This window comes from Castor canadensis, chromosome 15 (genome assembly GCF_047511655.1).
Source record: "Castor canadensis chromosome 15, mCasCan1.hap1v2, whole genome shotgun sequence".
Taxonomy (NCBI): Eukaryota; Metazoa; Chordata; class Mammalia; order Rodentia; family Castoridae; genus Castor; species Castor canadensis.
The window spans coordinates 42,825,707-42,838,493 of record NC_133400.1 but is presented as its reverse complement, the minus strand read 5'-3'; the positions used below and the strand labels follow the sequence as shown (position 1 = coordinate 42,838,493).

Sequence of the window (12,787 nt, the reverse complement as noted above, 5' to 3'; positions counted from 1 at the left end):
TAGAGGTCTTTCACATCTTTTGTTAGGTTTACACCTAGGTATTTGATTTTGTTTGAGGCTATTGTAAATGGAATTGTTTTCATACATTCTTTTTCTGTTTGCTCATTGTTAGTGTATAGGAATGCTAATGATTTTTCTATGTTGATTTTATATCCTGCTACCTTGTTATAGCTATTGATGATGTCTAGAAGCTTCTGAGTAGAGTTTTTTGGGTCTTTAAGGTATAGGATCATGTTGTCTGCAAATAGGGATATTTTGACAGTTTCTTTACCTATTTGTATTCCTTTTATTCCTTCTTCTTGCCTAATTGCTCTGGCTAGGAATTCCAGTACTATGTTGGGTAGGAGTGGAGATAGTGGGCATCTTTGTCTGGTTCCTGATTTTAGAGGGAATGGTTTTAATTTTTCTCCGTTAAGTATAATGCTGGCTGTAGGTTAAGACAAATATTTTACATCAAAATTCAGTACTTCAGTATTTCAAAGAAACATGTGAAGACAAATATTGTGTTCAAAATATCAACTGCATCATTTATTTTGTCAAGTGTACACAACAGGATGATAAACAGGCAATGATGTTTAAAAATAATCTCCTGAATAGGGAAATTACATAAAAACTTTCAAAAGTTACCATTTATACAGTATTATTCCACTGCTCAAGACCCTTGAAGCTCCAGCATTTCAACCAGAGTAGAAACCTAATTAGGACTTTGCAGTGGGTGGAGGTACGTAGTGAGGAATTCTGGGTGAAATACAAGACATAATTGCATATAATCCAGGAATTATATGTCCAGTAATTTTGAAAAAAATGCTAAACAGATTTCCTTATCTCATCAATAGTGGATTGTATACTTAAACAGCTATGCACTGATATGGAATATTTCACTAATTTTATCTGATGGTTCACAAGGTTGTTTAAATGCTCATTTTCAATCCAATTTATGAATTCAAAAGGTCAGCCAGCCATTCTATATCAGCCCCAAGAAGACTTTTTCACTGGATGGTTTTGGGTGGGAATACTGTCACACATAGAAAATTGTAATGGTTTTTCCCTGAGACTATTTTTTATTGTCTTTATGAATTATGGCATTTTTCCTATCATGTTATAAATTCTGCACATCCTCATAATAATTCACTATTATTGCCAAAATACCTTCGAACTATATATATTGATGGTATATATATATATATATATATATCTCATTTTTGAACTATGAAAACAGTTTTTCACATGGTTGAACTTAATATAATATAATCTGTACTTCAACTGGCTAGCCATATTTCCTTAAAAACGTACTATCTAGCACTTTCTGCTTTACTTCAATAGGGGGAATAAAATTCATACCCCACTTGCCAGTTCTTGTTTAGCCTTGCAAAATTGTGCTTCAGACTGCTGACAAATTTAATGAAAAGACTCAAAGGGGTAGTAATTTCCAAAGTTTCAGTGTTTAAACAAAGAAATTTGATCAATATAAGACATACTTTCTTAAAATTACATCTTTCACTAGTTAATTGGAAAATCCTACCTTTGAAAAGATGACTGCAGGCTTAAAATCAGGTGTAGAATCAACAGACCGAACAAAATAAATACAAAAGCATTTTAAGTTGGGAGTACTGCTACCTGTGTCCTCAAAAACATTCAATAATACAAAGAATCTGAGAAACTTCATTAAGCACCCATAAAAGGTGTAAACCACAGCTTCATGTTCAAGAAACTTCCATGTTATTTAAAAATATAAATAACAAGAAGATATTCTAAAAGTTTCAAGTATGAACAGTAAAATATAAAGAAAAGAAAGCACTTTGGATGTTTTAAAGTAACTTAAAACATTAATGACAAAAAGCCAAATACAAATGTGCATTGAGTCTAAATGAAGATCAATATGATAACTAAATGTGTCTTCCTCCATGCTACTGGAAACACCAGAATTTTTCTTTTTACCCTATAAACAGTGATTAGAAATCCTCCAGGACAGTTAATTCTATGGACACATTCAAGAACAGATTGTCACCTTTAATGTAGGGGTTCTTGGCATTCTCCAATGTGGAATGAATCACAAAGTGGGAATATCCAGAAGCAATGTTCATTTCTTCATCAGGTTTTATAAAGCTGCTGCTATGGGGGTCAGTTTTGATGGTCACTTTAATGTGGTTGTTTTTGCCATGCAAGTCCAAAAGCATCAGGGTCACCCACTGCCCAAGTGACTATAGTAGGGAGGAGGGTATGGCATGGCAGGAAACTGAAACTTAAAGAAACTAAACCTGAAAGTGGTCAGGTAGCACTGAGAGTGAAGTAGCCAATGAGATTACAAGTAAATAAATATGGGTTAAACTTTGCTTCTCATTTCTGTAATCTGCTCTCAAGTGTATATAAGGCAAGGTCCTTTTGTTCTCAGGTCTTAGCCTTTGGATGTGAATCCTCTGGGTCACTGCGGCACTCTAAGAAATATTGCTTCCCAAAAACCCTGGTGTCCGATTTCCCTGTTTGAAAATCCTGCAACATGACCACTGTAACAGTGAAATAATCTCTCCTTGTATCTCCACAAAATGCAGGGACAGCTGAGTCCTCTTCCTTGATAAGTTCCCTTTTAGGTATGCTCTAGCAAAGAACCTGTAGCCACAGTGGCTAGTGTAGAAAGGCTAGTCAAAGATGAACACTGTGTACTAGTCCACTGCCTCTTTCTTCTTTATCTTGTAATCTGTCACCTTACAAATGAATTTCCCATTATAGCAGGCAACCTCCTGCAGTTTAAACTGCTCTTTGTTTTTATTCAGGTATGCTTTATAAATATTACTGGGCACATTATGCTTGCTAAACTCCCGTTGTCAAACATCCAGTCTCATCACTGGTTTCTAGCAGGGTAGTTTCTTTCTCACCATATCCATGGCTTTCACCAAAGGCCTCAGGTCAGATTTATTTTGTTGCAGATTAACCATTTGAAAGTTGAAGTGGAAGATTCCATTTTTGCCACAGTACTGTGAAAATTGCTTTAAATTCTTTTACAAATTTCTTTACACTTTCTGTCAGCTGCTGGATGTTACTTTCTCTTTGTTCTAGGCTTATATGTAAGTCAGAAATCTGTTCTTCTAAATGGAAGTACTTTTCTAAAACTGGAAGTATGTGGTCCTACAAGGCCAAAGGTTTTGGCTCCTACAAATTTTCCTATTTACCCTTTACAGTACAGCCATGGTGTTTGAAAGGACAGTCTTGTTTAGACATGGGACAAATACTTGGGACAAAGCGTCCATTCACCCGGTTCTTGTAATAATTTGCGAACACTTGTTGGGACAAGGTACCTGATACTCAGAACACAAGTTTTCCTCATGGTTCTGGTTTATTATTTTCTGGTCCTTTTTGTAATAAAGGTATTTTTCCTCTTGAAACTGACAGTATGTGCTCAAACGTTCTTTCATGTCTTTTTGGAGCACTGCTTTGCAACAGCTTTTATTGGAACAAAACACAGGTTTAAGTGGGCACTGCTGGAAGTGGTCCTGGTATTGTCCTAGAATTATCTTAGCATTACATCCAAGCATCTTTGCAATGTACATATAAATTGAGGACTTCCCTTCTGAAGCAATTGTCTTTAAACACCTCCTGAGATTTGAAAACCTTAGCTATAGGGATGATTGGCACTGAGTTTAATTCTCTCAGGAACAGGATGCAGTGCTGGCAGAAGTGGTGCCCACAATTTGCCTGGTGGGTGTTATGAAGCAATGAGTGACAAAAAGTACACTGTATCACTCTTCCAATTTCTCCACAAATTGGTATTCAGTGTTGAGTTCAAAGTCCAAGGAAATGGAGTGGCCAGAATTTTGGCAGATGAAACCACAAGAGAAACCTGCATGTTTCTCAAAATAAGACATTCTTCTGTTGATCCCCAGTGTAATTGAATTGGTGGAGGTTTCAAATAGTGGCAATGAGAGAGATCACTCAGGAGGTGTTCTTCTTGGAAAGTCTTACAAAGGTGTAGGGGTGGTTGTAGATGTAGAAGGGTCCAGGGGCTGGCTGTGTATGGAGGTACACCTGAAAGTCCTTCCCCACCTGCATACCAAATGAAAACCAGGCTCCTCTAGCTCACAACCACATTCTGGGACAGCTCCCCAGCAGAAGACCCTGACTCCTCCATCCCTGCCACAACTCTCCTCTGCTAGGAACACTCGCTCCACAGTGCACTCCCTCTACCACCTTCCTCATTGGTCTCCTGTGCTCTGGGGCCCCGGCCTTACCACCTCCTCCTCCTGAGCTCCTTAGGATAGATGTGGGGAGCGGGGATTGACCAAACAGGAGCAGAGCAAGCAACCAGGCTGAGGAGTCCTTTGCCCCAATTTCATTTTCAAAGTAACTGGGAGGAGCCAAAAGGTCCTTGTTCAGCTTCTCACCCCACCTTCAGCTCTAGGGTGCCAGGCAGCCACCACTGGGACTCTTATGCGACTGGGAGCACCAGGTACCACCTGTGCCCTTAAGCGGGTGCCCAGATACAGGTAGCTGCCAAGAGGGGATCAGGCTATTCAGCCCCAGGCCTGTCACCCAGGAAGGGAAAGGTGAGGCAAACCCTGGAATGTTTGATTTTTAAAGTAACTTTTTGCATATAACTTCTGTTATCCTGATGGAAAACTAAGGGATAAAAAAGATGCTGATATTGTATGGGATAAATTTCACATTTGTGTATAAAAGTTATTTTGACAATTGTTAATAAACATACACTGTTTTAAAATGCAAAACAATTTGAATTAAGGAAATATTTATTATAATCTTCATGTATTCAAAAAATCACATGAAGTTTAAATTGAAAAACCTTTCAAACATTCACATGTGCAAGAAGCTCTTGATTTTATTATATTTTCTTATTTAACATAAGTTGTTCAATACCTTAATAGCTTAAAAACTGTTTATCAAGATTGATATGTATACAGAGAAGCTGGCAATCTTTTTACATTGCAGATTCTCACTCAAGTGGTCAGGGATGAGATTTCGCCAACTCACACATTTACCTAATGCTGCTGGTCTGCTGATCACACTTTGAAGAAATAGCATTGAGGATGCAATCATGATAATTCACATTCTACTATGTGTGGGTGAGGGTTATTTCTTCCTAAACCTCGGTACTTCTTTGTTGCTAACCTACACTGATATCAGTGAAAATTGTAAAGTTTCTTCATTTATATAGGACAGTGATGCACAATGATGGAAAATCAGCAAGCTTTTCTTTTTCTGTCTTCCAGAATAAAATTAGTTCTATAAAATCTCTTTGAGTAAGGATCTCACCATGAATTTGTGATACTCCTTCTTCAGTTTTCCAATTAGTTGGAAGTTATGGGTGTGTACCACTCAAATTAGCTCATTTAGAAAAAACAGCTTGGATATTTTATAGATATATAATAGATAGCTAATCTTTTATATATATAAAAATGTATATATATTTATATATTATAATATTTATATATATTTATAAACATATTATATAGTTAACATATATTTAGTAGAGAAACTCCAGAGCTTTCTCTACTTTTAGCCTGCCTCACCTTTGCTAATATTTTTAATTCCTATTCATTTGTAATTTCACATTGTCTGGAAAAATCCTGGTTTTCTATGTTTATATTAGCAAGTAAATCATCATCAATGTTTAGGAATAGTATTTGGTTCATAATATGCCTTCAGTAAATGTTTATAGAGTGGAAGTGGTTTTGAGGTATAAAGGATTAAGTTTATAATAAACCATCAACTCAACAGATAACACTGCTTTGTTTAACAGAGATTTGATGGACTATGATTCCTATTAAGATACAAACTATGAAAATATTCATTGAAAATATAACTGATGAAACCAGTCTAGTTTCCAACTATGAACCACGTTTTTCAACAACCTTTGTGTTATTTATCAATCTATCACTGTGGTATTGTGTTAAGACACTCATAAACAGAGTAAGTACAGAATAGCACTTCATTAGATCTTAAAACAAAATGTAAAGTGCAAAGAGATGACCACATTAAATTGTGTCACTCTTGAAATACAATCTCCAAGCCAGGCACCTATCCTCAAGCCTATAAGTCTAGCTATTTGGGGGCCAAGATTTAGAGAATCATGGTTTAAGAGCAACCCTAGCAAATAGTTTGTGAGACCCCATTTGCAAAATAACTATGGTAGAATGGACTAGAAATGTGGTTCATGCAGTAGAATGTCTGCTTTGTAAGTATAAAGCCCTTATTTTAAATCCTAATCCCTCCAAAAAAAAAAAAGGAATACAATCTCTCCAGTATAACTAGTTGCACCTAAAATTAAAGAATTCGCTATACAATGCTCATTTTGGTAGATACTTCAAAACTACCTTATGTTTGTGTACAAAATGTAATTCTTTAATGCTAGAAAATTCATGCAACTTTCTCCACATCTTCATTCTCAGGGGTATGTGAGCGGGTTTATAAGTGGGTGACTGCACAGGAGAAGAAGGAGACCACTATAACTGTGGGGAAGTTGTCCTTGGCTAGAGCTCAGAAATAGACAAAGGTTATGGGACACTCGGTAAATGTGAAGCAAAAGTTACAGTACCATCATAGAGGTAACTACTGTGAAGTAAAAGTTATCGTGTCACCATAGATAGTACTCTCTGTCAGGTAAAGGTAACTGTGCCATCAAAAAGGTAACTCCAGTGAGTTGATATGGAATCTAAGAGTAACTACTGTGAGGCAAAGGTTTTGGTGCCATGATCAACAGTAACTATGGTGGGATAAATGCTATGGTGCCACTATAGAAGACATTCCTGTGATATAAAGGTTAGAATGCTATCATAAATGCAAACACTGTGAGATAATGTTTATTCTGCTATTAATATCAGTAACTAGTGTGAGACAAGTGTTATGGTTCCATCTTAGAGACAACTACTGTGAGGTAAAGTTTGTTTTGAGGCATAGGTTATGGTGCAATCATGCATAATTGGCAGGGAAATGTTGTAGTGTCATCCCAGAGGTAACTTCTGTGAAACAAAGTATATAATGACATCATAGAGTAACTACTATGAGGTAAAATTTGCAAATTCAGTATAGTGGCTACTATTGTGAAGTACAGATTATGATCCCTCATAGAGGTAATTACCATGAGATAATATTACATTGTTATTACAGAGGTAACTATTGTAAAGCAAATATTATGGAGCCATCATAAAGGTAACTACTATGGGTCAAAGGTTTCCATGCATCATAACTAGTAACTACTGTGAAGCAAGTTATAGTGCCATCATAAAAGTAATAAATTTTGAAGAAAGGTTGTGGTGCTATCCTAGATGGTAGTTATTTGAGGCAAATGTTACTTTACCACAATAGATGGTAATTACTACGAGGTAAATATTATGATGCAGTCACCAAGGTAAGTGCTGAGAGGCTAACGTTACTATATCATCCTACCTTATCACTTCTGTGAGGGAAAAAAATTATAGTGCCATCTTAGAAGTATGACTAATTTTAAGTAAATGTTATGTTGACATCATAGATGCTCATTAGTGTGCCATTAAAGAAGTTAACAATTGTGAAGTAAATGTTACAATGCCATCATACACTCTAACCACTGTAAGGTATAAAGTTACGTTGCTATCATACATGGTCATTATTGTGAAGCCATCACAGATAGTAACTACTGTGAGGTAAAGGTTATGGTACCATCACAGATGGAAAGTAATGTGAAGTAAAGTTACAGTGGCAACACAGAGGTCCTAAAGTGAGGCAAAGATTACTGTGACCTTGTTGATAGTCACTACTTTGAGGCAAATTTTATTATGCCATCATGGAGCTTACCACTGTAAGACAAAGGTTTCTGTGCCATCATAGAGGTAACTACTTTGAAGTAAAGGTTAAGTTGCCATCATAGAGGTATAAAGGTTACAGAGCTATCATAGAGCTCACTACTATGATAAGGTGATGGTGCCATCATTGAAGTAACTAATGTGAGGCAAACTTTTGGAAACTATTACATAGAAAACAATTGTGAGGCCAAAATTACCATACTATCTTAGTAACTATTGTGGGGTTTATATTTGGTTCTGTCATAGTGATAAGTACTGTGAGGTCAGTGTTACCATGACTTCATAGAAGTAACTATTGTGACACACAGGTTATTGTTCAATAAAAGACAGAAACTACTGTGACATAAATGTTCTGGTGCCATCAAAATTGAAGCTATTGTGAGGCAAGGGTTACAAAGTCATCACAGAGGTAACAACAGTTAGGTGAACATTATGATGCCATCATGGCTAAAACTAATTTGATATAAATGGTATGATTCCATCTTCATGGTAACTCCTGTGAGGCATAGGTCATGATGCCAACATAGAGGTAAAATCTATGGGACACAGTTTCCATAGCATCCTAGAGAACATTACTGTGTGGTAAGCATTATGGTGTCTTAATAGAGGTGAACAAGTTGACACAAATGTTGCAATGATATCATAGATGTAACTACCATGAGGCAAATTTTATGGTGCATTCACACATGTTCTTTACAGTGTGGAAAAGTTTACTTCCTAGATGATCAGTACTGAGCAACTTTATGGTTCTATCATTACTGTGAGGTATAAGTTATTATTCCATAACTAATAGCAACTACTGTGAGGCAAAGTTTTTGGGGCCATCATACACATTAACTACTGTGAGGTAAAGTTTATAATGCTGCCTTAGAGGTCAATTACTGTCAGACAAAGGTTATTGTGCCATCATTGAGGTAAATAAATATAAGACAAAATTACCAAGTTATCACAGTGGTAACTACTATGAGGTAAAGTTCACAGTGCCATCACATATGGTAATTACTGTGAGGCAAAATTATGATGTTTTCATAAAGATAACTACTATGAGGCACATACTATATAGAGGTGATGTCTGTGGGGCAAACATTATTGTTTGATCATTAAGGTTACTATTGTGAGTCAAAGATTACCATGCCATCATAGAAATAACCAATGTAAGATAAAGTTTACTATATCAGCATAGAGGTAACCTCAGAGGTAACAGTTATTGTCCAATAATAAAGGTAATGTGAGGCAAAGATTACCTTGCCATCATAGATTTAACTGTGACATAAAGTTATGCTGCCATCATAGAGGTAAAAATGAGAGGTGACATGTGCAGAGCATACTCACATGGTCATTACTGCGAGACAAATGTTACAGTGCCATCATAGACAGAAACTTCACTGAGGTAAAGGTTATGGTGTGATCATATAATTATCTACCGTGGGATAAAGTTATAGTGATCACATAAAGATTACCCCTGTGAGGTAAATATTATGGAGCCATCAGTAGTTTACCTACTATAAGGTAATATGTTGCAATCATACACCATAACTATTGTTATTTAAAAGTTACAGCACCATCGTGGATATAACTCTTGTGAAGCAATATTATGGTTCCATGATATAGGTAACTACTGTGAGACAAAGATTACTGTGCTAACTTGATGGGTAATTACTGTGAGTTTAGGTTATTCTGCTATCATAATTGCTGTAAAATCAGTTTTTGGTGAAAATAGAGTGCTAATTATCATTAAATACAAATTGCCATCATATATGGTAATTACTATGAGGCAGTTTTGATGGTGCTATCATAGAATGTAACTCCCCTTAGGTAATGGCCATGGTGCCATAATAGAGGTATCAGGTATGATGTAAATTGATGCCATCATAGATCAATTACTTTGTAATCATAGCAATTACTTTGTGGCAAAAATGATAAGGTGCCTTCACAGAGGTTACTCCAGTTAGGCAAAGGATAACAGTGCCATCAAAGAGGTAACTAAAGCAAGGAAAATCTTACCATGGCATCATAGTGGGAACTACTTTGAGGCATCACTGAGATAACTACTGTGAGGCAAACTTTGCATTGCCATGATAGAGGTTACCAAATGATGCAAAGAACACCATGCTATCATAGAGGTAAAAGTTACAGTTACATCTTAGATAGTCATTACTGTGAGGCAAAGAAAACCATGTCATCACAGAAGTAACTACAGTAAGGTAACATTTATGGAGATATCATACATTAAACCACTCCAAGGTAAACGTTATTGTACCATCATAATTAGTAGCTATGGTGAGACAAAACTTATGGTAAACTCATTGAGGTAAGTATTGTGAAGGAACATTTACTATTTCATCATTGCCATCACTTTGAAAGCAAAGTTACAGTGCCATCATAGATGGTAACTACTGTGTGTTAGTGGTTAGGCTGCTATTATAGAGGTAACTCATTGAGACAATGCTTATGGAGCAATCATAGAGCTAAGAACTGTGAGGAAAAGTATATCATGTTTTCTTAGAGGTAACTAGCATGAGGTATCTACTTTAAGATAAAGGATACAGTGACAGCATAGAGGTAAAGGAGAGGCAAGGGAAAAGTTACCTTTTCATCATAGAGGTAACCATTTTGAGAGAAAGGATAGGTGTCATCATATAGGCAGCAATGTTGGTAAAATGTGACTACTGTGAATCAAAGATAACCATTCCACCATAGCGGTTACCACTGTGAGGTAAAGTTTTTGATACCATCAAAAGGGGAACTACTATATGTCAAAGGTTATAGATCTATCATAGATTGTGACTAGTGTGAGGCAAAGGTTAAATTTCCATAATAAACAATAACTAAGGTGAAGTAAAGTTTATGATACCATCACAATTGGTCATTACTGTGAGACAAAGATTACAGTGTAATCATTGATGATAACTACTGTGAGATAAAACTTACAGCACCATTATGGAGTACCTATTGTGAGGAAAAAAATTATTGCACAGTCATAGGTGATACCTAATATGAAGTAGAGGTTATGGTGCCATCATATATAATACATACTGTGAGAAAAAGATTATCATTATGTTATAAAGGTAACTACTGTGAGGCAATGGTTACAGTGCATTCTTATATGGTCATTACAGTGAAGCAAAGGATACAGTACCATCATGCATAGTAACTACCCTGAGTTAAATGTTACAGGTCATCCTAGAAGGTACCTCTTATGAGGAAAGATAATGGTGCCTTCATAGATGTAACTGTATTAAACCACTGTAAGGTAAATGTGATGCTATCACAGTAAGTACTGTGACTAAAATGTTACAGTGATATCATAGAGATAACTAATGTGAGGTAAAGTGTAAGGAACTTTTTTAGGTGGTCATTAATGTGAGGCAGAGATACTCTGCCATCATAGATATTAACTGCTCTGAGGTAAAGTTTATAGTACTATTACATAATTAACTATAAACACTATGGTGACAACATAGAGGTAATTAATGTGAGGAAATATTATGGTGCCTTCATTAGTAGTAACTACTTTGAAAATTAAGTAAGGTGAGACAAACATTACAGTGTCATTGAAGAGGTAACTACTGTGATGCATTTGTTACTGTGCTTCATAGAGAAAATTCTTATGAAACAAAGTTTATAGTACAAACATGGAGGCAACTACTGTAATTCAATGGAGAAAAGACATTACAGTGCCATTGTAGAGGTAACTACCATGAGTCAAAGTTTACCATGTTGTCATCAACAGCAATTACTTTGAGTTTATATTATGGTGATATCATAACAGTAAATACTCTGATGCTCGGTACAGAACCATTTTAGATTTAATGACTTTAAGATAGAGGTATGTTTATAATGACATCATCTAGATCTCATCGAATCAATGCTTATGGAGCCAAATAGGTTTAAGTACTGTGAGGCAAAGTACACCATACCCTAATAGATGTAACTGGGGTGAGAAAAAGGTAATAGTGCTATCCTACATTATAATTATTAAATGGCAATTGTTGTAGTGCTTTCTCAGAGGAAATTGTTGTGCGACAAAAGCTACATTGCCATCACAGAAGTAATATAAGGCAAAGTTTATAATGCCATCATATAGGCAAATACTATGAGGCATGAGTTACCATGACATCATAGATATCGCTATTGTGAATTAAAATTTAAAGTGCCATCCTATATCAAACAACTGTGAGATAAATGTTGTAGTGAAATCATAGATTGCAACTATTTTGTGACTAATGTTATGGTGACAACATAGAGGTCACAATGTAGATAAAAGTAACAGTCCAATCACACAAATATGTACTGTGAGGTAATAGCTACATGTCATCACAGATGTTATTACTATGAAGTACAGATTATGGTGCCATCATAGCGGTAACCAATGGGTGGTAAAGATTATTGGTCAATCATAGTGGTAACTACTGTGTGTCAAAGGTTTCATATCAATCAGAGATGCTCAGTACTGTGAGGTAAATGTTATAGTGCTATTATAAATAATAACTACTGTGAGGTAAAGATTATAGTGCCACACAGATTGAAAATAGTCAAGGCAATCCTGAGCCAAAAAACCAATGCCAGAGGTATCACAATACCTGACTTCAAACTATACTGCAGAGCCATAGCAATAAAAACAGCATGATTCTGAAACAAAAACAGGCAATAAGATCAGTGAAACAGAAAAGAAGACTCAAATATTAATTCACCCATCTATAGCCACCTGATTTTTGACAAAGGCCCCAAAACACACAATGGAGAAAAGACAGCCTCTTAAACTAATGTTGCCTGGAAAATTAAATATTTGAATGTAGAAAACTAAAAGTAGAAGCATGTCTTTAACCATGTACAGGTACCAACTCAAAGTGGATTTAGTATCTCAATATAATACCTGAAACATTGAAGCTGGTGAAAAAAGAACATGGAATACACTGGAACTAACAGGCATAGGCAATTACTTCCTAAATTGAACTCAAAGGTCTCAGCAACTAAGAGGAAGAATTGACAAATGA

The 12,787-nt window shown here is 35.9% G+C and overlaps 1 pseudogene; it reads right to left on the bottom strand.

Moving 5' to 3' along the window:
- Positions 1 to 1,952: 1,952 nt before the first annotated feature.
- Positions 1,953 to 3,860, bottom strand: LOC141417223 (TNF receptor-associated factor 5 pseudogene; annotated as a pseudogene).
- Between the last annotated feature and the right edge of the window lie 8,927 nt (positions 3,861 to 12,787).